Genomic DNA, 23,213 nt, shown 5'->3' with positions numbered 1-23,213 from the left:
ATCTCCTTAACATGGTCTTAATTTCCCTATCTCTTCCATTTGGTGGAACAAGCTATTTTAGTATAAGGAACACCCTTTATGTCGGTGAATGTGGATTGAGCATGGGAGCTTTGTTTTAGCTAGAGGTAGGCCATACCTTAGTGGAAGGAAAAACTAGAGACCTCTGTGTTTTTTCATGCACTTTGGCAGATTGGTATCAGGTCGGTTAGATAAAGTACGTAGGAGCAGGGAACTTGACAAGTTCTTATAATAGTAAAGATATGTTGTTCAAATGAACCTCAATTGGAATTTGGGCCTCTTCTGGTCTCTAGACTTCTCTAGAAAGTTTGAAACTTTATATAAGGAATGGTTTAGATTGCAGTCTTAAGCCTGGAAGTATCGATCTAAACTGATGGTGCATCATTTTGGTCTCAGTTGCCTGTGTAGAGAGGAATCGATCAAGGCCCAATGTAGCTGGCTATTTCAAGCAAACGATGTGCTCTGGAATGTTGTATGGCGGGTGACTAATGGTATATTGGGTGCTAATCGACATTGGTGTGATGGGTTTGTTTATGAGGCTGTCATTTGCCTACGGTTGACATATTCAAGTCGAAGGAAGCGACCATATAGAGGATCAACGGCTTTGTCTGTCCATCTGATGGACAGACCCTAGGAAATGCCATTCTAGAGTTGGATTCTGATTGTTGGGTAAGCACCCTCAACATCTATTTTAACCACACCAACTACCTCCTCTGAATCAGAGGAGTCAGACAGTGAATACGAGGAAATTACCCCAAAAAGGGCAGCATGGGAGAGGAGGAAGAACTTCATCCAGGAGGCGTGGGAGGTGTTTAAGGTAGGAGTGAGGAATGGGAATCTGGATCCCTTCCGCAGACTACTCAACTCTGATGATAATTGGCTCTCGGCACCAGCTGCTGTTAAAGTAATGGAGATTGGAGAGAACATGGATGTCATACTCCAATACATTGGGAATTAGTTTTGTTGTTTATCTACAATTTCCTGTTTTGCATATGTCACTTGAAACTACACTTCTATGACCCTATTGCAGACAATAGGAATAATTTTGTAAAATTAGCAGTAGCACTATTTTAGGTACTTACCCACTATGTTATAAAACATCTTGTTATGGTAAATAGGAAAAAGTGTCAGCTAACACTATGTTAGAAATGGCTCACCATTGTAGGTGCATGGAGCACCTTCGATGGTCATTTTGTAGCCAATATTTTTATGTTTAAAGATGTCATTTTCATCTACATGTACTGATGACAGATGGTGGACATTACAATTTATAAAGAACCGATGCTTCTTACACACTGCTGCCAATTTTTTAACACAATGTTTGTTAAGTATTGATGTAGTCAAATACAAATTTTGTGTCACATGAAGTATTGATATATTGTTAGTTTTGCCTATTTTGTAGTTTAATATTGCTTCAATCTCTTTGTTAGCTTCAAACTGTTATGCAAAATCATTGTACCGACTCATCATAAATGGATTAGACCGATTACAAGCATTTACTCAACTGAAATCCTCCTATGATTTGCCTCGTGCGAACACCAATCTGCCCATTCTCTGCATTTAATAATGGCGGGTTCAAGGTTTTGCAATCAGATTTCGCAATGGCTAATCGACATAACTTTTTCGATAATTCAATTATTTGGCGCCACCTATCCTTCAGTCGGCATAGGTCTTACCGATCACTTCACCTCCTAGCTAGGTTCTAATTTCACCTTTAAATCACTTCTATTTGCCCGTTTCTTTTTTCACTGAAGTGAAAGGGTTACCGTGTCATCGAAAGGGGCCATTTTGAGTTCTAGGTTTGTGCGGCTTTTAATTAAATTTGAAATGTTTCATAGTTTCCTAAAGTCCTAAGTATTTTCCTGTATGTATGCATTGGGTTCTTAAAGGCTAGATAAATTTCCTTTGATCTAACGGTTGTCGTGACACTGCAATGGGAAGTTGTGTGTTCAATATTCATCATGACCTGGTGACAAGCCACTAGCAGCGGGGTTGATCAAATAGTTAATGGAGACAGCTAGCGGTGATGGTTTACTGGTGACAGCTAAGTAACAAAGGACCTTAAGGATCGAACGGTTAACTCATGATCTAATGGTTGTCGCTAGACCGCTATGAAGAGATGCTCGTCCTTTACTCTTCACGGACTAGCAACTGAATGGTGAGCCCAACCAATGTGACAAAGTCTAGAGGAAATCAACGGTTATTGCTAGACCGCAATGGGAAGATGCTCGACCTTTACCCATCGCGGATCAATGACAAAGAGCAAGCGAGTGACGAAATGATGGGCCCACTTTGAAGGCTAAAGTGATTAAAAGGAGCGTTGAATCCACATGATCTAACGGTTGTTGGTAGACCGCAATAGGAAGATGCTTGACCTTTACTCATTGCGGATCAGCGACTGAAGGGAAAATTACTCAAAAGAAGCCCTTTTGGTCCGTTGGAGCCGAAATTTGAAATTTAAAAGAATTAATTGCAGAAGTGTGCGGCCCTATTGATGATTATTAATGCTCAATTGTTGCTAAGGTGCCTCCATAAGACATTGTTTTGAAATTCAAATTGCAAAAAGTTGTCAAGAGGATTAACAGAGACTAGGTGTGTGGTTTTTGTGATTTCTCAGGCGACAAGTAAGTTTTTCTGCGACTGTGATTTGCAATACCTATTTGTGTGGCATTGTTTGGTGCTGGAAATTTAGAAGGGGTTATTTGAATAACAATTGAAGTGATGATAGCTTTAGATTGATAAGATGGCACTGCGAAGAGAATTTAAGGGAAAGATAGATTACCAAGAGAGGGCTATTTGCGATAACTTTCTCAAACAATTCGTTCAATCCACAAATAATGCAACCAAGATAAAGGAACGTGTGCCCAAATATCCCCGCTTGCAGATTGGTGACAGTTTATATGACAAGGGATGTTGGCTGAGAGATCCCCAGATAGGCATGACAGGTTTAGTTCTGTTCAGTGTAGGGTTTGGCCAATGGAATACACCTGGTCCTATAAATAATATATGGGAATTAGATGTTGGGAAACTGGTGGTCCCTAGAGTTTTCATGGACATTGATTTGTCGACCTAAATTGCAAAAATTTATGACCCTATCACTAGGACTGTGAGGAATGTAAACGGAGGCCCCCTAATTGAAATCACTGATGATGAACTCACAAGGGTATTCCGGCTGAATGAAGCCTCAAGTTATTTAGAACCCATTGATTTTGAAATGCTCAAGAAGGTATATGATGCCTAGAAGGATCATCTTAGGAATGGGCCATTGAAGGAATTTTTTGCAAAGATAGGAGGGTTAACATTGGTAGGCCCTAGCACAATGGAGCCTTTCCCTATGAATTTCTTCACTTTAAGGGCTAATGGTGTATATTGGCCTCTATGTCAAATTTTCAGAGAAGATGCAGAGAATGCCATGCCAACTCATTATATGCTTATGATGGCACAAATTTTGCACCCGTCCTTAGTAGTAGCATATGATTTTGCACCTTATCTTGCAGATGTCATTCATGAGAGTTTAATTGGGATAAATAATGCTTAAGTGGATAGGCCTTTTGGCTGGTATTCCATGTTGATGCATATGTTCTTGTTTAAAGGCGTGGAATATTTTAGAAAAGATATGGACCTACTAAGAGAAAGAGATGGTGAAGACACGTCGGTTCAGTTATGGAGTGCAGACCTGTCTTGGGACAGAGAAGATGCTAGCTATCTAAAATTTGATAGATGCTTTGCATCTAAGCTTAGAATTCTTTTGTGTCAAGAGAACCCTAGGATCCCAACGACTCTCCTTGAATTCATCAGACCTAAGGAGTTTGTAAAGAGCATCAAGATTGTGCACAATTGGGGTGACATAATCTTATATCCTATTTCCACCATTTTTAGAGTATATGGTTTCAGGGGAACCCCATATTTTCTCCCCTATCAAGTCCCTTTGAAGATTGGTATTGCTGAGATTATGAGGCAAATTGGAGGACTACAAGAAGCAGAGCTGAAGAATAAAGGAAGAGGGACAATCTTCCCAACAGTCACCATGGCACATCAATTTCTAGTCACCAAAGGTGGTTGGCTACATTTTGAGAAGTTCCTTCAGCCATACAGATTGTCAACGACAGTGGCTAGGTTTGATGATCCTGAAGACTTCTTCAATGGTATGTTTAGGAAGAAAGTTAGGTGCGGTGGTAGAATTCATCAATTTCACTTTCCTGAAGATCTGATAAGAAATGAATTTAATTTGGATGAGCAGATGGTAAAAAAGGAAAAATGGTTGGCATTCAAGAAGACCCTTGATTTTGTCCAATTTTTTGACAAGAATTACGATCCTTTGAAAAAATTTCACCCATTTGAGGAGAGGATCAATTATTTGATAGGATATTTTGAAGATGCAATGCAAACTCTGAATGAGAAGAAGGATTATATAATGAAGGCATACCCTAAGAAATCAAACCTTGTCTTTACTAAGCCCGCTTTGGCCAAAGTCATTCCCCTTAGACATTATGTAATGTATAAGAAATCGAGATGTAATGTGGTAATGTCTAGGAGGGATGAACCTTCTACATCAAAGGGAAAGAGGCCAATGGAGGTTGCCCTTCAGTCAGATGCTTCCCCAAAAAGGTAGAGGTTGGAAAAAGAGGCATAGTCAAGTGAATCCCTATATTCTCGTTCTTAATCCCCATTATTTATAGGTGATGAGAGTCAGTTGCTAAGCAATTACTCCAACTAGGAAACTTAGGGGAGAATTCATGTACATATGGAGAATTGCAAGAAGGAATGCTAGAAGAGCCAGAAGGTGCCAGACTATTGAAGAATTTGCAGGTAAAGAACTGGATCCTGTCATTAAGCAGGCCACTGATGAATTTTTGGCTGATAACAGTTTTGTAAAGACAAGAGCCTTTCTGCAATTTCTTTGGCGAAGGCATATAGGGCAGTTTAAAGAAAGGTGTGAATAGGGAAAAGTTGAACAACCCCATAAGGATACATCTAATGTTGAAGCAGAAATAAAGCAAGATATGGTGAGAGAGTTTGAAGCAATTACCCCTGAGGAAGGGAGAAAATTGATTGCAGATGTTGGAGTGTTAATTCTCCCAGAATGGGACATAGCCAATGCAATAGTTTTTTATGCAATAAGGAAGGATACCAAGCCTTTAGAGGGAATGAATTACAATACTGACCATGTAGCCCTTGTAATGTGGTCACTTAAAAGAGAGGAAAATAAAAGGAGAGATTTCTCATAATCTAATTACTCAGGGGGCATGATTGTGAAAAGAGTCAGAGACACAGGGGTAGTAGAAGTTGCTAGCACGACCTTAGAGTCTGCTAAATTCAACATGGTAGTGGCTGAAAAAGAGGCCAAGGAGAAAGTTGATCTCCATGCAAAATTAGAGGTAGCCCTAAAGGCTTATAACCAAGCAAAGCTTGAGCTAGCTTCTAAAGATGGCACTATTGCAGAGCTGAAGAGTAAATTGGAAGGACATCATCAAAGGGGTGAGTCTTCCCAACTGATGATTGCTTCTTCTCCTACTAAGCCCCCTCCTTCCAGCCCAACTATTAAATTCCCTCCTTCTCCCATGACTCTTGGTTTCCCATCAGCTGAGACCATTCAGGATGAGATTGAGGCAAGCTCAAACAATTTTTGCAAATAAGTATGAGGAAAAGATCAGGGGTACTATTTTGAAGTTTGTCGATACTATTGGGCAAGAAATTGTGCATATACATATGGGAAGGATAATGAGTCTTTTAGATTCTTTCAAAGAAGAAAAGGCTACTTTGGAGCCAATTTTGGATAAATGGACCACCAGAGAGGTGGATTTGAAGACTACATATTCTTTGTCCTAGGGAGAAGAAGGTATTGGCGTCATAATCAGACCTACTTGTGAATTAGCAAATGAGTTGTCTAGGTTTGCGGCAGATGGAGTTAACATCGAAAGGAGGGCAAACTTGTATCGAAAGGAGTATGCAAGTGAAAAAAGTGAATTGTTTCCTGGAGGTTTTTTGAGCGCCAATAAGATAAAAGATAAAGAAGTATTGATTGAGGAGTTGGGTCATAAATTGTTTCAGAGAATTAATAACATTATAAACATGAATGATACTTCTTTATTTCTTTAGACTATTGAGGAAATTGAGAAAATAAAATCACATTTCGGCTTTTTGGAGAAGGAAGTCAAACAGTTGATAAAATCATGGAAGAGTTGGAACAAACTGAAGAAAAAAATCATTAAATTTTTGTGGCCTAATGATGATACATTCAAAATATGGGAAACCAAATATATTTTGAAAGAAGCAGAAGCAGAGGAAGGTCCCACCGACGCCCTGACATGTGGCAGTTCACAGGAAACCTGATCTGCCGAGGAATACTTTTCAGAATCAGTTGCGCTCATACTGCTACAATATTTTGTAATTGATGTAAGTTTTTTGGGGGAATTATGGTTAGGATAGGAATATTTTTAAGGGAAGTCCAAAGCTTGTCACATCCTATTTTCTATAAGTGGATACCAGGACTACCTAGAATGGGGATCGCAAGAATTTTGTATGAAAGCTCTGGCAAAATATATACAGGCTTTTGTTTTGGCATTTTGGAGGATCATTTTATGTCTATGTAAAACTTCAATGAGAGAATATTAATATAAAATCAGAACATTTATGAGCCCAGATCTATGTTGTCTTCTTGTATGTATGCTTGTTATCATTTTGATTAAATGATCTAGGATTGTTTAGTTGTATCCAAAAGCATGGGGTCTCAAGAATCTCTTTATCTTCGGTGAATGCCCTTGAAAACAAATGATTATGATAGTATATTCAGAAAAAGAATGCTTTCGAGACTTTAAAAGAAATATGCGAAGATCAGTTCATATAGAGTTTGGAAGAATGTTTCTCTATCAAGGACCTTAAATGTATGGCCAACCAAGACCTTAAATGATAAATAACAAAACAATGCCTCTATCCAGGGATATTTATGACACTTTGTGGACATAAAATCTTATCAAATCTTATCAACTATGAAGGTTTCAGTATGTGTTACAAAACAATGAAAAACCCAATCTCATATTTAATGTAACAACATGTGATGGCACATTATAGAAAATCAAATGACAGATTTATCAAGAGGACGAATATAACTCATCAACACAAAATCATGCACAATATTTAGAAAAGAGAAACCTTGAACCTTGTATATTAATCCTTAGGAAATGATTGCATACATAAGATGTACTTGAAAATACTCCATTATAGTCTGTGTGCACAAATAGATACTTCTTCTTCCTATAGACTTCACTAATACATATAACTTGTAGTCCTTCTAGGCAGTATATATTTTCCTTGAATCCTAGATGTCGTTACATACAAAATGACTCATTATAAATACACATGCTAAGAGATACGAATGAAAGGACACACCCTTTCATTATCCTAAACAACTAACTGAACAACAACTAAACAACCTAACTAAAATATCAATTGTAATACAAATATAAAACTAAACAATGACTTAAGATTTTCGATCTAGCCGATGTCCGCACTTCTGAATGTGTTGCAAATAGCCTGCGTCTTTGTAGGTTGTTGCATTGAATATTGTATCCTTGGCTACGTTCTCGATCACATAAAAGTTCTCCAACTGATCGGCCATATCATTCATATCAAGAATATCCACCCTGGCAATGTCTTGGGTTGCACTAAGCAAAGACCTACACTCAGAGAGCCATACGGTTTTATCCTTAATCACACCTGCATCATATACCATACTGGGAACCCCATGCTGAACAATTTGCCAACACTCATCAAATTAAGATCTCAATTCCTTTGCAAATTCATCATGTGTGACAAGCAAACCATGAACCTTCTTCTTTACCTTTTCCCTAGTCGATGCATCTTGTAACAACAGGTTGAGTCTATCTCAAATTCTAGTATTAGAAACCATATTGTCCCTGTTCTTCTGATAAGAATCCCATAATTCATTCAATGCCTTCTCCATTTTATCATATCATTTACTTATCAATGCACAAGCAGTATCAGCCCTGATGCCCTTCATCTCCATCTTCAACTTAGTGTTTTCATAAGCTAGTTTTTCAAATTTCTTCTTCTAGTGGCCTCCTGAATTAGTAATTTGAGGGATCGGATGCTCGCTCCTCTTAAGGGTTTCCTCATATAAAGCCTTATATTTATTTTTCTCTATTATCTTGTGTTTTATATAAGGCTTATTGAATTTTGAGATATTAATGCCTATGTCACCAGTGACCATAGGATCTACTTCTCCAACTTTCAGGGTCATCATGTGACCAAAAGCTTTATCCATATCTATGATTTTTGGCCTTTTATTTGGGGGGTACAATTCCCATAACAACATTGCTTTTTCATCCAGATCATATCTCAATCCAATGAATATATCATTAACCCCCTGGATATTCAACTTGAAGTCTTTATTGTCTGAATGTAACAAACTATCAAAAATAAAAGATGCACTCAAATCCCATCTTGGGAAAATAATAATACCTACCTCTACTAGCAACTAGCTTCCTCTCTGAGGGGTCATTGTCTCTATTTCTGCATCAATATCAGCTTTAAGCTTGTGCAACATTTCCTCCTCATTCTCTGGTGTGATATTTGGAATTACTTCCCTCAACTTCTTCCCTTTGAAGTGGTATAAAAAGGATTTAAACTGTTTAGAATTGATGAACTGTTCATCTGAAACAAATGAAGTGTGCTATGTCATCCTCTCATCTATTTTTGTATTTAGCACAATGAGGAGCTTATCTCGTGCTTCTAGTTCTTTCTCTTTCTCAGATGCACGAAGCTTGGAAACCACTTTGTTCTTCCCTGAATCACTTTGAGCTGGGTCTCCCTCCATGTTTTCTAGTCTCTGTCTTCTCTCCTCCAGTTTCTTCTCTAAGGTCTCCATAACCTCTGCAAGCTCCTCCACTTCCTTATTTTTACACATGTCTTCAAACTCATTCTCTGATGAAAGTAATCTCCCAACTCTTGTCTCTTCCTGCTTGTGTGGATGTAATCCTCAGGATCATAATGTGTTCTAGACGTGCACTGGAACAGGTTGTATTCATCCACCAGCTTCCTGTCAATAACCTCATATGCTCTGGTAGATACAATTTTAAAATCATGGAAATGAAGTGTGCCAGGGAGGAAGGATTGCTTGTTTACACCTCCAAAATGCTTGGCATTAGAGACACTTAATTGCCTTACAATTTCCAAAAAGGCAATCCTGTTTGGTGCAGGCTTTGGTAGCACATAGGGGTAACCTTCAAATCCATAGCACCGAACAAAAGTGAATTTTTGGCATGAGTACCAATCACCCCAATTGTGATTAACCTTTGGATTTTTGTGTTTGTGAGGCCTAAGAAACTTCTTGACATCCTCAGAAAATGATCCCTGCAGAGGCTCACCAAAGAGCAAGAAAATTGGTTTAACAAAGAATTCCTCAAATTTGAGGTAATGAGAATTTACATATTTGTAATCCTAGAGAGGAACCCACAACTGCACTGGTTGATCCTGTCCATTCTTCCCAACTATATTTACATTCAAACCTTCTGACCAAAATCGAAGAAATCTCCCATAAAATAAAATAATATGCATTAACAGTGAATAATTCTTGAAGTGCTTGTCTGGATTTTCCTTCAAGTTCAGGAAGCCTTCATGAAGCCTATCCACCAGGTATGAAGCAAAATCAAAAGCTCTAGGCTTGTGTCTCTGAATATCTACTGCTAAAACCAACGGTCCTATGTTTTCTACATTGGGAGCTTCAACTCCTCCAACCTAACCACATGCCATATAGGTATACTACAAATATTTCTTAAAAATAGTCATATCATAAGGAGGACCATCTTCCTCTGTTAGCCTCCCCTCCTCTACTTTGTGGATAGTGAGGTTCCAACCCTGGTATGTAGTATCCATTTTCTTGTATTCCTCCTCCAAATCCACAAAAGATAAAGGCACATTTGCATCTAGATCTACTGCAAAGACTTCTTGAATTATGGCTACTACAAAAGGCACTAAAGCGGTCCCGTTGGGAAATAGAATGCATCGCTTGTTTGTATCATAATGTCTTACCAAGAGCTTCAATAAATCAATATTTACAAAGACATTAGGTACCATGAGTTTACCTAAATTGGTACTCCATGGGTTTGAAATTGGCATAGGCTCATCCCTACGGAGGTAATGAAAAAGAAACAGCTCATGCCCATGCACTGTTGTGAGTACATCTCCAATTTCTCTGTATATGTCCTCCAACTGGTCATGAATAGGCAAATTTACCTTAGCTCTGCGTGACCTAGCTCCCGGAGAGCCCATCTGATCTATCATGTCTTGATTTAATTTTCTTCGGGCCTCACTGACTTCACCCTTTGATTTTTTGTCGTGGTACTGGATATTTCAACAACCTTTCGCTTCCCTTTTGAGCTTGACCCTTCCATCTCTACAAATTCCTTTACTCTACGCTCAGCAGCTCGGAATAATTCTCAATAAATACTTGATATCTTTCTACAATAACTTTGTGCAAAATGTTGTTATGCGACACTGGCTATATATCCCAAGGAGTCCAATCTTGTACTTAATTACTATAATCTTGATGGATCTACTTCATGTGGCAACAAACCTACTCAATGGATGCATTTAATGGAAGCTATTTTGTTAGTTTTTCACATCAAGACCTCCAACGGCTAATCAGTAAGACTTTTCCCGATGATTCGATTGTTTGGCGCCGTTTGTTATGACTTTACTGCTTTTCACTGTCTGATCGGCACAAGCTATTTCGACCGACTTATCGGGTCTCGGGATAGTAATTTTTCTCCTATCCCGATGGGCACTCCTTTAGTTTTGGCTTTGCTTTTTTTTTCACGTACCATCGACATAACTCTCCCCGATGCATTCGCCTTCAATTTTCTTTTACTTAACCCATCGGGTATCGACATAGTTCATTTTATGTCCCTCCGATGCCCCGATGATCTCAATATACCAATCTGCATTCTGACTAAGTCCCCCATGTTATCGGCATAACTCACCCCAAAGAACTCCTAGCAACTCTCCGTCCACCTAAATAGTCCTATCGAGACTTGGCATAGCATAAAATTTCTTCTTCCAATGTCCCGATGAGTCCTCACTTAATGTTTACTTTATCGGTATAATTTACACCGATATCACCGCAAATGCTTTTATCTTCATCGGGGGTTGGAATAGCCTTTTTCTATTCCTCTTGAAGTCTCGATGAGTCTCCGATGCACTTTTATGCTTTATGTTTCTGAGTCTGTTTTATCAGTGTAGGTAATACCGATGGTTCCACCTTCCGATTCTCCATGTCATCGGGGCTCGGTCTAACTATTTTTGCACTATCCTGATATGGTCTTTTTCTCCAATGGGCCTACCTTTGGTTCCCTTCAGTCATCGGGTATCGAGATAGACTTTTCTCATTACTTCCAATCTCCTGATGCTATAAGTCCATGATCCGCATTGCCTTATCATTACAAGTTACACCGATAGGTTCATAAGTTATCGGTATAGAAATTTCTATGCTTTGTCAATAAGTCGATACATGCCGATAGAAAACAACCACCTTCTGCCTCATCAGAAAAAGCTATCCCAATGGTATGACTTTTTCAAGAGCGCGCACCATGTTGAGTTTTTTTTAAGTGCCTCAATGAAACCGCTCTCTGATTTATTGGTATATGTTATGTCGATAATCCTTCTTTTGCTTGCAAGTGTTGTTTCATCAGGACTACTTATGTCGATAATTAAAATTTTACAATTTTGAACAAATGAGCCATCCACCTTGAATATTAGTGATCCAAACTATCCCACAGGGTCTGATACATACTAGAAAACAATCTCCCCGATGATGTATGTTATTCTGATGAGTCTTCTTCCTTTCTTGACTGGAACAACTTTATCAGAGAAAGTCTTTCCGATAGAGTCGCCTTATTTATTTGGTACATCGGGTATCGGGGTAACATAAATTAGGACCTCTCGACAACCTGATGTCCTTGCTATGCATACATCACATCGTCAGATATCACCTGACCTGCTCTTTTGTCAGGCCCCACCTTGGTCGCGAAGCCGCACTGGATAACGTTCGTGCATGTCCATCATGCAGTATAGCGACAACCATTGGATCTGGATGTAACCTGCATGTCGTTTATCCTTTCATCCATCTGATAACCGAAGGTACCACAATGATCGAAGATGACTTCGTTGGGTCATTGGGATGACTTCAAACCTGCTACTTTGAGCTCCGTTAAGCTCCAAAACAAATCTTTTGTACAAAGTGTTAGCGACAGGTTAGTAAATCGCAGCCGTTGATTGCAAAATTGATGGTGTAAAACGGTCCACTAACACGCGTGTTAGTCAATCCATACTGACATTTTTGTTCCATATTAGATGCACAATAGACCTTTCGTATAGCATGTTAGCAACAGGTTAGTCAATCGCAACCACTAATTGCAAAGTCGACGGTGTAAAATGCGTGACTAACATGCGTGTTAGTCAAGACTCATTGGCTATCGGTATAGCAGACCGAAACCACTCTCGATAGCTGATACCTACTTCGATATGTTGAGTTCATCGACAGAGGTTGTGCCAATAGAGCTTGCAGATTTTCTTCACATTGTTTCATCGGTCATAGTTAAACCGATGTGTATGAACAAAGGTCAAGTAAATTCGAGGCATATTTCCAATGGTCATGGCTATTGTAGCTCCAAAATTGACCTGTCGTACAACGTGTTAGTGACAGGTTATTCAATCACAACCGTTAACTGCAAAATCGACCGTGTAAAACGCGTGACTAACATGCATGTTAGTCAATCCGTACTGTCTTTTTCGAGTGAGAATAGACGCGTCCATTTCCAACACATACCACTAACATCTTTGAACATGTTCATGACCCTGTTCTATGCTGATCCTCCAAAAGTGCTTCTGCAATGAAACTAATTGTGAACATGAGGATTGCCAGAATGCCATAGTACTCAACATTCCCTTCAATATGCCCAAGTGATGCTTTTTCATGAAGATACTGCAACATATCACCTGTACATACAATCCACCAGTAAATGCTCTTATGATGAAACAAAAAGTGTCCATATATAGCACAAAACTATTTTGTAAAAATATGTGCTAACAGGATGAAGGTCTAACAATAAAGTAGCTTTGGTCTTTTGTGCCAAGCAACCAATATCATGGAAAACACATTTGACATCAACCACTATCTCAAAACACTATCACACTGAAGATATCATCACTATGGTTGTTTACTGTTGATGATATCTCTTTCTTTGTCCGATATGTGCAGGACTAGAATGGGAAAACACCGGAAATGACAGGACATTATGGTATTGGAAGTTCAAGATGTTGGTGAAGGTTTACGTCATTTTTGTTCAAGGGATATTCAATGGATGCCAATTTGTGTCGAAAATGATTCAATGACAAACCTGTGTGCAACAATTCCACTGGGTAGATTGGATGCATTCATCAGAGGGGAATCGTTGCGCGAAGGTGTTGAAACCCAAGTCCTCTGAAAGCGACACACTGAGCACGATAGTGTTGTGCACAACACGCATACAACAAAGATGTATAGTTGATTTGTAGACACATTCTTTCCTATTCTTTGTCTATGTTTAATGACATTGCGACTGTTTTTGATAATAGGAGAGTTATTTTTGAAGGTTGTACATGCCACTTCATTGTTAAGGTGTTGTATGGTAGGCCAGATGTGGCCATCTTGATATTGAAGCAATTGTTGCATGTAGACAAGAATGGTGAATCTTATCATGGCGTCGATGATACCAGCAATGAGTTGCGCTCTTAATTTGCACCAAACCTTTTTGATGAATGCAAAGTATATATAAAGAGGTTATTGCTGATGGATGTGAGCATTGATTCTATTGTGGATAGACATCTTGATGATCCCATTTTTCATGACATGTTGAAGAAGAGAGATTCATTCGTCACACGCAAGGATGTTATGAACGTGGCAATGAGGGTCCATTCTATTCAGTCATGAATGCATGTGCACGATGCCACTAGCATCTTAGAATGGAAAAAACAAGATGAGACAAATGTCTTTTTTTTTCTAGCAGCCATAAGGTGCCGACAGACCTTTCATTATGGGAATACAAATGGCTTGGATGCTTGACATGATGGTACGATTATCCCATGACTCAATCATCTCAATGGATTCGACATTCACAACAAACAAATACGGGGTAAGTCTCTTCGAACTTAACTTGTTTTCATGCAGTCCATTTGATTTGTGGATGGTCATGATCTTCTTGTTTATTGTTTAAAATAGTATAAATTGTATTTGTGTCTCGTCTTCGACGAGCAGCAATTGGGGGTGCCTATTGCATGGGTTGTGACATCAAGGAACAAGATCGAGGATATCCAGGTGTGGTTGATGGAGTTGCGGACACGGGGATAGGAAAAGAGGGTTGATTGGAGGATCAATGCATTTATCATGGATGATGTGAGTGCAGAGATTTAAGCGATAGAGTAAGTGCAAGAGCGAAATGTTTGTCTACTTGAAATCAAACATTATGATACGATAGTCTACGTTTTATTTCAAATGAGTAGGCTCCTGGCTCAATTAAACGTTTTATTCATAACATGTGTTTTTGAATGTTGTGTCATACTTTGTATTTGGCACGTGCATCAAGAGTGGTTGAAGAATGTGTACAAGTATGCAACGAAGGAAAGAGCAATGGACATTTTTCACCGTCTAGGAGCGATAATGATGGCAATGCATGAAAGTGAAGATAGCACTGTGGAGGAGCTGCACACTTTCTTTGTTGAATTTAGTGATCAACCACATTTTCTAGAGTACTTCTACAACACATGGTGTCAAGGAGAAGGTCATATTGGTGAGTTTGACATTAGATTCGAGTGGTGGCTTTATGACTTGTTACATGTTTTGGTTGTCGTTTGGTAGTTGACATCCTACTCCTATTTTTAATTTCTTTATTTCAATTTTTTTTTTGGCCAGCTATGTGGGCGAAAAAATTCAGGAATTTCGCTCATACTAACCAGGACACAAATAATGCCATCGAATCATACCATGGAAAATTGAAGTCACTATACCTAAGAGATGATAAAAATACATGCTCGAGGAGGATGGACAATCTGTATTTTATACTTGTGTATAAAGTGGAACCATTCTACCAGCATAAGCGAGAATTGCAGCATTTTGGATTTATCAAAAACTACAGGTTGACACATTTGCAAACTAGTATGGAGAGGGAAAAGGCAATTCCTAATGTCAATTGTGTTCCAGACGATACTACTCCTGGTTGGTACTACGTGAAAAGTCATTCCTTGTGCAACTGGTATGTGGTTAGGAAATTTGGGGATCACTTCTACATCTGTGAATGTCCATGGATTTTGCGAGGAAACATGTGCAAGAATGTGTTGAAGGTTGTTGCAACGATGAATAATTCATTCCACGATTCACGTGTTTTGGGTAAGTGGATGTTCGTGATTATTGATCTTTGCTAAATTAAAAGATGTGTACTTCACTCTAAGATCTTGTTTCATACAGATCCTATTCCTATGTCAACTCCAACATCTGCTAATACTAATGAAAACCCAACATCTGAACCTGTCATCAATAGCATTTCTAATGCACATACAAATTTAGAGGAAGTGGACATCGTAATGTGGAATGAAGAAAACGTAAAGTTAAACATATTGTCGTAAACAATGCCAGTTTTAGGCGATAAACTAATGGCATTTGTAGGCTGTCTTGATAGGTTCATGGTTGATCTTCAGAATGCTGATGCCATGTCATTTGATTTTAGTCCATCTATCGATCCAACCAATACAACCATTGAACGTATGCGGCCTTGGTTCGGTGCAAGTCAGGTCTGTCGTCGCAATCGGCGACAACATAGGCAGAGTACTACGAGTGAGATATGTCATTATGTTCAACATCCTATAACCTTTGAGTTCTCCTTTGAGACTTCTAGGAGGAGAAGGGGAAAGAGGCAATTGGACCAAGCACCGAAACCTCATGTCCTTGCCACTGCATCGGTTGTGTCTGATATAGGTTTGTACTCTAGTGTCACCTATAAGTGGTTTCTAAACATGTGAATGTTGTACGCGTTTTTTTAGTCACCATGTCTTGTAGTCGAGGAAAGTGATCCACACTTATGTGTGACAGTGTTCGGCACCCCCTCAACACCTGGCCATAGGAGTCCTCATCGACGATTGGCTTTTGATGGTCTTTTACGTAGATAGGGATCACAGAATGATCCTCGCTGATACTAATTTTGGTATTATTTGTTCAGATTAAGCTTTATGTTTGTAACTATGTCATATATGTGCTTGATGTTTAGCCATTCTTCATTCAACATGTTGCGTAATATGGAACAACTTTGTTTATTGTAGTTGTGTTGTAATATTTACTATTACTGTCCCTAACCATCTTTTATAATGTATCTTTGTATGCAGGTCCATTGCTTTTCGCCCTTTTTTATCACTAAATGGCTTTCACATACACGTTGGGCGACAGGCGCAGGTTTTATGCAGCTTAATTTTCAGTATTAAGCTTTTATGTCTTCAATTTATTGAATGCTCTAGTTAAATAATTAATACTCTTATGGTGTGATTATGTCTTGTATTTTTTTAGTGCTTAACACTCTTATGTCTTACATTTATTGAATGCTATAGTTATATTACTAACACTTTTATCATATGTATCTGCAGACTGCTAGAGAGGTTGGCAGAGCGACGAGGAGTCTGCCTTATTTCAGCGCCTCTCGGATATTGTTGTTTAAGATATTATCTGAACAATAACTCCCAAATGGGCCGCTGAGTGGACCATTTGAATGGGAAGACATTATATCAAGGACAATATGTACACTATCCACATAGAAGACGTGATCTCGTTCGCTAGATTGTCGACTTCGTTGACGGTCACTTTGTATAGGCGACTATGGCTAGTGTATTTCGCCCTTGCGTACTAGCCAGTCACTCTCCCTCGGATTCACATAATGTGTGCTGACATACCCCATTGGAGACGTGGACGGTCCCTGGTACCATACTCTGATGATAGTATCGAGGATATCACGACATTCTTTCCATGGAACCTGCTTATTATGGACTACACCCACATTTTCATGGGTTATGGTAGTCCTCGGCTAGCAGGAAGGTTTGTGAGGATACAAAGTAGATTTCCAACGTAGAGGAGGTCCTCTCATTAAAATTGTATAATTGCTCCTATATGACTATGCTCTTTTTTATAAAACAGTTCATTTATATGGTTACATAGCCGATCTTTGTACGTCATTTGTCTCGATTTTTTATGATTTATATGTTTGTGTCGGTTATGTTCACAATTTATATGTTTGTCTCTATACACTTTATATGTCTACAAACCAATACACTTTATATGTTAATTTAAATCTAATAAATATAATCCTTTCTCTAAACATGTCATAGGCATTAAGTCTACTCTAAAAGGAATAGCATTGATTTTTGTAATAATGCAATTTTGATATGCAATGAAATTAAGATGTGAGATATGGAATGCAGATAATCTAATAAATATAATCCTTTCTCTAAACATTTCATATCGTTTAGTCTACTCTAAAATGAATGGCATTGATTTCTGTAATAATGCAATATTGATATGCAATAAAATTAAGATGTGAGATATGGAATGAAGATGTGTAAATTGTGAACACTTGGATTGAAGACAATTTTATCTCTTTCATGATGATGCATGTATGTCAATGTTTCGTATAAGATATATCAATTAATTAAGATTAATTAAGGAGGTTAGGTTTTAGAAATGCAAACAATCCATTACATGTCATCAAAGGGAATGGGGCGAGAAAATCAAAGACAACACGTATAAAACTAGCAGATAGTATAAAATAATATCATAAGTGATCAACAAGGAAAATTAAAAATTGAACATAAATTACATATAGTGCAAATTATCGACAAAGTTGTCAAACATGGTAAATAGAGTCCGCGAATCAGCAAAATCGACTAACACGGCATGTTAGCCTATTTCATCGTTTCGTGGGGCAAAAGGAAATGGCGGCCAGGCAGTCCGCGAATTAGCGAAATAGAATAACACGACCTGTTAGTCTATTTCGCCATGTCGCGGGCCAAAAGGAAAGGCTAAAGCTATTCTGGCTCCAAAATAGACCTTTTGTACAACGTGGCAAAAGGAAATGGCGGCCGACCAGTCTGTCTATCAACGAAATAGACTAACACGCCATGTTAGTCAATTTCGCTGATTCGAGGACTGGTTGGCCAACTTTTCCTTTTGGCACGCGAAATGAGAAAATAGACTAATATGTTGTGTTAATCGATTTGTGTTTGTTGATTTCGCTGGTTCACGGAATGTGTGGCTGCCATTTCCTTTTCGATTGCGAAATGATGAAATAGACTAACACGCCACATTAGTCCTTTTCGCTGATTCGCTGACTGGCGGGCCACCATTTCCTTTACGCCAGCGAAATGGCGAAATCGACTAACACTAACATGCTGCGTTAGTCCTTTTCGTTGATTCACTGACTGACAGGCTGCCATTTCCTTTATGTCCATGAAATGGTGAAATTGACTAACATGGTGTGTTAGTCTATTTCACCGTGAGACGGCGACATGGAATTGGCGGGCAGCCAGTCAGCGAATCAGCGAAAATGACTGACTAACACTTGTCACATATATATGAAGTGTTACTTTCAATTTGAGTTTCTTTGTTTACGGAATACAAGTATAACTAACCCGCGTGTTATACTCCACCTTTTTCATGTGGGCTGAAGCTATTGTGGCTCCAAAACAAACCTTTCGTGTGCTAAGGCTTAAATAGTCAAATACTAATTGATCTATATTTAATATTTATGAAGAAGAATACTCATTGAGGAGTCTATCTTATGTACTTGTCATTTAGTTTATCCATCATTTATAAATAAGCATTTTTCAATCTTCAATAAGCAACTATTATAAGCAGGTGGAAGTTAATATTTACGAAGAAGAATACTCATTGAGCAGGCTATCTTATGTACTTGTGACTCAGTTTATCCATAATTTATAAATAAGAACTTTTCAATCTGCTATAAGTAACTATTATAAGCAGGTGGAAGTTAAGAAAATTTGCCATCATACAATTAGTGGTTTTTAAAATCCGCTATATAAAAACCTTTAACCTACACTTAGGTTTTAGGTATAGATTCACCCGCCTGGTTCGCCAAGACTGATTCATAAGTCATTAAGAGAAGTGCAAAAACCATTCATCATACAAGACGTGTAGAAAAGCCACATAGAACCATTCAGAAAGCATGAAAAAGTGTACAAGAAACCAATCATTAACCATTGAAGTTGTTTAAGTGAAGTCAATCACATTTATTTTTTTTATTTTTTTGAAAAGGTGGCAAGGCCACTTAATATATTTTATTAATATATTATTTTTACAACTGGTTCAAGAAGGGCTCCTGAAGAAAAGAACTAGAAAGAAAAACTTCGTTCAATCAAGTTTATTGAAAACAACCATTCATGAAGCATACAAAGTGTTTTCTTAAATGAAAGAACATGTTTGATTACAAAAAATTTGCACCACTGCTGACATTTTATTCAATAGGAGTTGGCAATATACATCTAGAAAACTTTTGTAACAGTGCAAGCCTATTATAGAGGCAGAGGTTGAGTATTTAAATGACTTTTGTTTCCCCCAGTGGTCAGAGTAAGGGGAGGCACATCATTCCCATCATCTTCATCGGTTACGGAGGCAAACACCTCCACGTACCTCCATTTCCAGTATTGAGCGCGTTGCGCACAAACATCTAGCATGGCCTACATCTGGTCACTTATGATTTTATTGTTTTTAGCACACGCTTCACGCACTACCTCCTGTCTCTCATTCACCATCTTCAAACCACACACTTCTATCTCAAGGTCCGTATTCTTATCGTTGAAGTCCATGACCTTGTTATTGAGTTCCATGCATTTCTTATTGAGTTTAGTGCATTTCTTATTAAGTTCAGTGCATCTGCTTTTCACTTCAGTGAATCTCCATTCAAAATTAGAAACAATCCCCTTCAGCCTTTCATTTTTAGCGTGGGCCATTTCGACCTTCTATGTTAGCATTTCTAGACGCATGGCATCAAACTTCATTGTGTCCATCCCATCGTTCCAGTCTACAAAGGGTGATGGTGCTTGTCTTGCAGACTTCCCTAAACCATCGTTGAAGGTGAGAACATCGGTCATCCCATTCGCCTTTGAATTCGTAGCAGGCATTCCGTTCTACAGAACAGATGTTTTGACACCCTTTCTTTTTCCTGTACGTGCTCTTCCCATTGTCATCCCTGCAAATAATGCCAAAAAGAAGTATCAGTAGACAAGTGGGCAAGACAACATGAAAAATGCAGGAAACAATAGTTTATGCCAACATGAAACGAATAACTATCTATTGCATTTTTTGCATGAATAACATTATGTACAATACAAAAGTTAATGTGTTCACTAAAGTTGACATGTTCACTAAACTGGGCACTTGGGTGGCAGGCTACCTACCAATTGGGAATCCATGTTTTGGGAAGATAACTCCATCAGTCACCACTCCTCGTCCTGCATCCAACTTATTACACATCTGCCATTAAACTATAACGGAAGTCTGGTGTATTTTAATTGATTTTTTTTTGTTGTTAATTCATTTCAGATTCGGTGTTCTAAAACAAACAATAACAATGGTATATTCAACTGTCGTAAGCTATAGTGGAAAGAGCACATGGTTCACAATTTCAATCAAACATTATGCTTGATCTGTATACGTAAAAGAGTTGCAGGGACCCTATTGCTACACAATAACAAAACCTATGCATATGCAATATATAAGAGACCTTGATCAAAACTTGATAAGAGACCTTGAACAAAACTTGAACAGTAAACGACTATCATCGACTTTATTGTACCATCCACTATCATTATTAAAAATGTTGCGCACCAAAGATAGGTTTCTAAAGTTATTAAAGGGTAGATGATGGTGTAGGATCACCATGAAACAACCCAACAAATCAAGCCTTTATAGTTATGTTGCTTAAAATAGCAGGAAAGGTTGAAAATAAAGTACAATTCATCTAAAACATAAACAATAATTGAGAGGGTTTAAACTATGGTAAGGTAAAAGCCATGTCAATATAACATCTCCAAATCCCATCTGAATAGTCTATCAAGACTGATCTTCCACCACAGTATCTCGCTCTAAATATTAGGAAAGAGGAACAACAACTATGATCAAAGAATATTATCGTCTCCGATGTCTGGATTGTGCAATGGAGTTGACGGCACTGTAAAATGCTTTACGCTTCTTCTCATTCTAATGCAACTCAGGAGGGGTGATGCCAAGTGATCGTAGCCTCTAACTTATCCGTCTGATCACAGGGCCGCGTTTAACATCCTCTTTTTGTGGCTGGACACTTTCACCAACTTTATCCTACCACATACAAACGACATCATACGAGTGCTTCCTATTTCATTCCATTGGAATAAGGTAAATGATGGAATGAGAAGACGAAGGAAGGGATCTTGTCATCTTCAAAACTTACCATGGGTGGGGAACAGGCCAGGTCTTCAATAGGCCACACCGCCCACGAGTTTAGGGAATCCGACAAGACATCGGTGAAAGGACTTGGGCAAGGCAGTTGGGCATTTGCATCAAAGACTTTGATGTTGTGAACTTTAGCACAATGTCGTGGGAGTAGAATAGTATGACACATTATGCCCTTCCCCAAGTCATCAACAACACCTTCCCCAACCACTGCCCCATCCACTAGTAGGTGGACTTCAACTCCAACAACAACAACGTGAGCATCTTCATTGGCGCACTCTTCTTTGTCTTCCATGGTTGCCTACATTAGTAACGAGTGGACGCGGTCACTTAAATAAATTTCTTTATACATGTCCATCAAACATAGGAAAATGAATTCATGGCAATGCAGTACAACAGTACCAAAATAGTTGTCTCTCCCGGACTGTTGCCCCCATCACAATCATGGTATGCATTTGTACATCCATCATCATTTCCCCCAGACTCTTTCTCAATGCTTTCTTCTATCGGATTATGTTGCAAAACGTGACACATTGTATAGGAGTGTAAGTACACATTAAACCCATATGCCTACGAACACTACTGGACCAAGGCCGATGAATTTTACATGACTAAGGCAATAACAGGAACACAGATAATGGACACAAACCACAACATCATAAAAAATGCTCTCCAGTATAACACTGCCTCTCACCGCCTATTATCCAAAAGAAGAGCCCAATACCTGTTCATCTCTTCTCTTATCCTCCAATGTCTACCCCAATTGAGTTGAATCCTCTACAATCTTCTCGCCACTACATGCACTCAAATTTCCATTCAACGTCTCCTTCAGCTTCTCCCTTGAAATAGACTTCTGAAGTTTCTCGTCCAATACCGTAGCCGACTGCATAAAATAAGAGTTAATGTATAGTATAACACACCATGTGATGATATAGCACTACATGTCATGCACAATGGCACCGCATTACCTATTCATCTTTGCACCTATCCTCCAACCTCTACCTCATTTCAGGAGAGTGCTCTGCAATTGTCTTGCACTGCATGCACTCGATTTTTCAATCATCGTCTCCTTCAAATTCTTCCTCCTAACAGACGTCTGAGATTTTGGACTTGGTTTTTTAGGAACACTACACATGGTGTCAGCAGGCAACTGCAATGACTGTTCTTTGCTCTTATTGTCCATCATTTGCCCCAACTTAGGAGACTGCTCCGCAATCTTCTCGCCACTGCATGCACCAAATTTTTCATTCGATGTCTCCTTCAGCTTCTTTTACGAAACAAACTTATATGTAATAGACGACCGAGGTTTTTGACTTGTTTTTTTGGGCACACTGTGTTCTGTGTCATCCAATACCACGGGACAGTCCATGCTCCCCCACAGACCCCATCAGTCTACAATGACATGGACAAAATAGTCAACATACTACACAGTGGAGTGCAAAGCATACCATGCAATGAAAACACACATATGGACAAACCAACAAACAATCACCTTCGATGACAAACGTGTCGCCTCATTTGAAGTCGGACTTGTTTTTTCTGCGACATTCTTATTTTCTTGCTTCCTCAATGAATCACATGCAGGATCATTGACTAGCACATTTTTTTCAGGATGTGAAGTTTGCCTTGTTTTTTTCGAAGTATTCTTCTTTTTTTGCTT

The sequence above is a fragment of the Cryptomeria japonica genome, chromosome 4, assembly GCF_030272615.1.
Source record: "Cryptomeria japonica chromosome 4, Sugi_1.0, whole genome shotgun sequence".
NCBI classification, from domain to species: domain Eukaryota; kingdom Viridiplantae; phylum Streptophyta; class Pinopsida; order Cupressales; family Cupressaceae; genus Cryptomeria; species Cryptomeria japonica.
This window is presented reverse-complemented; position numbering follows the sequence as displayed.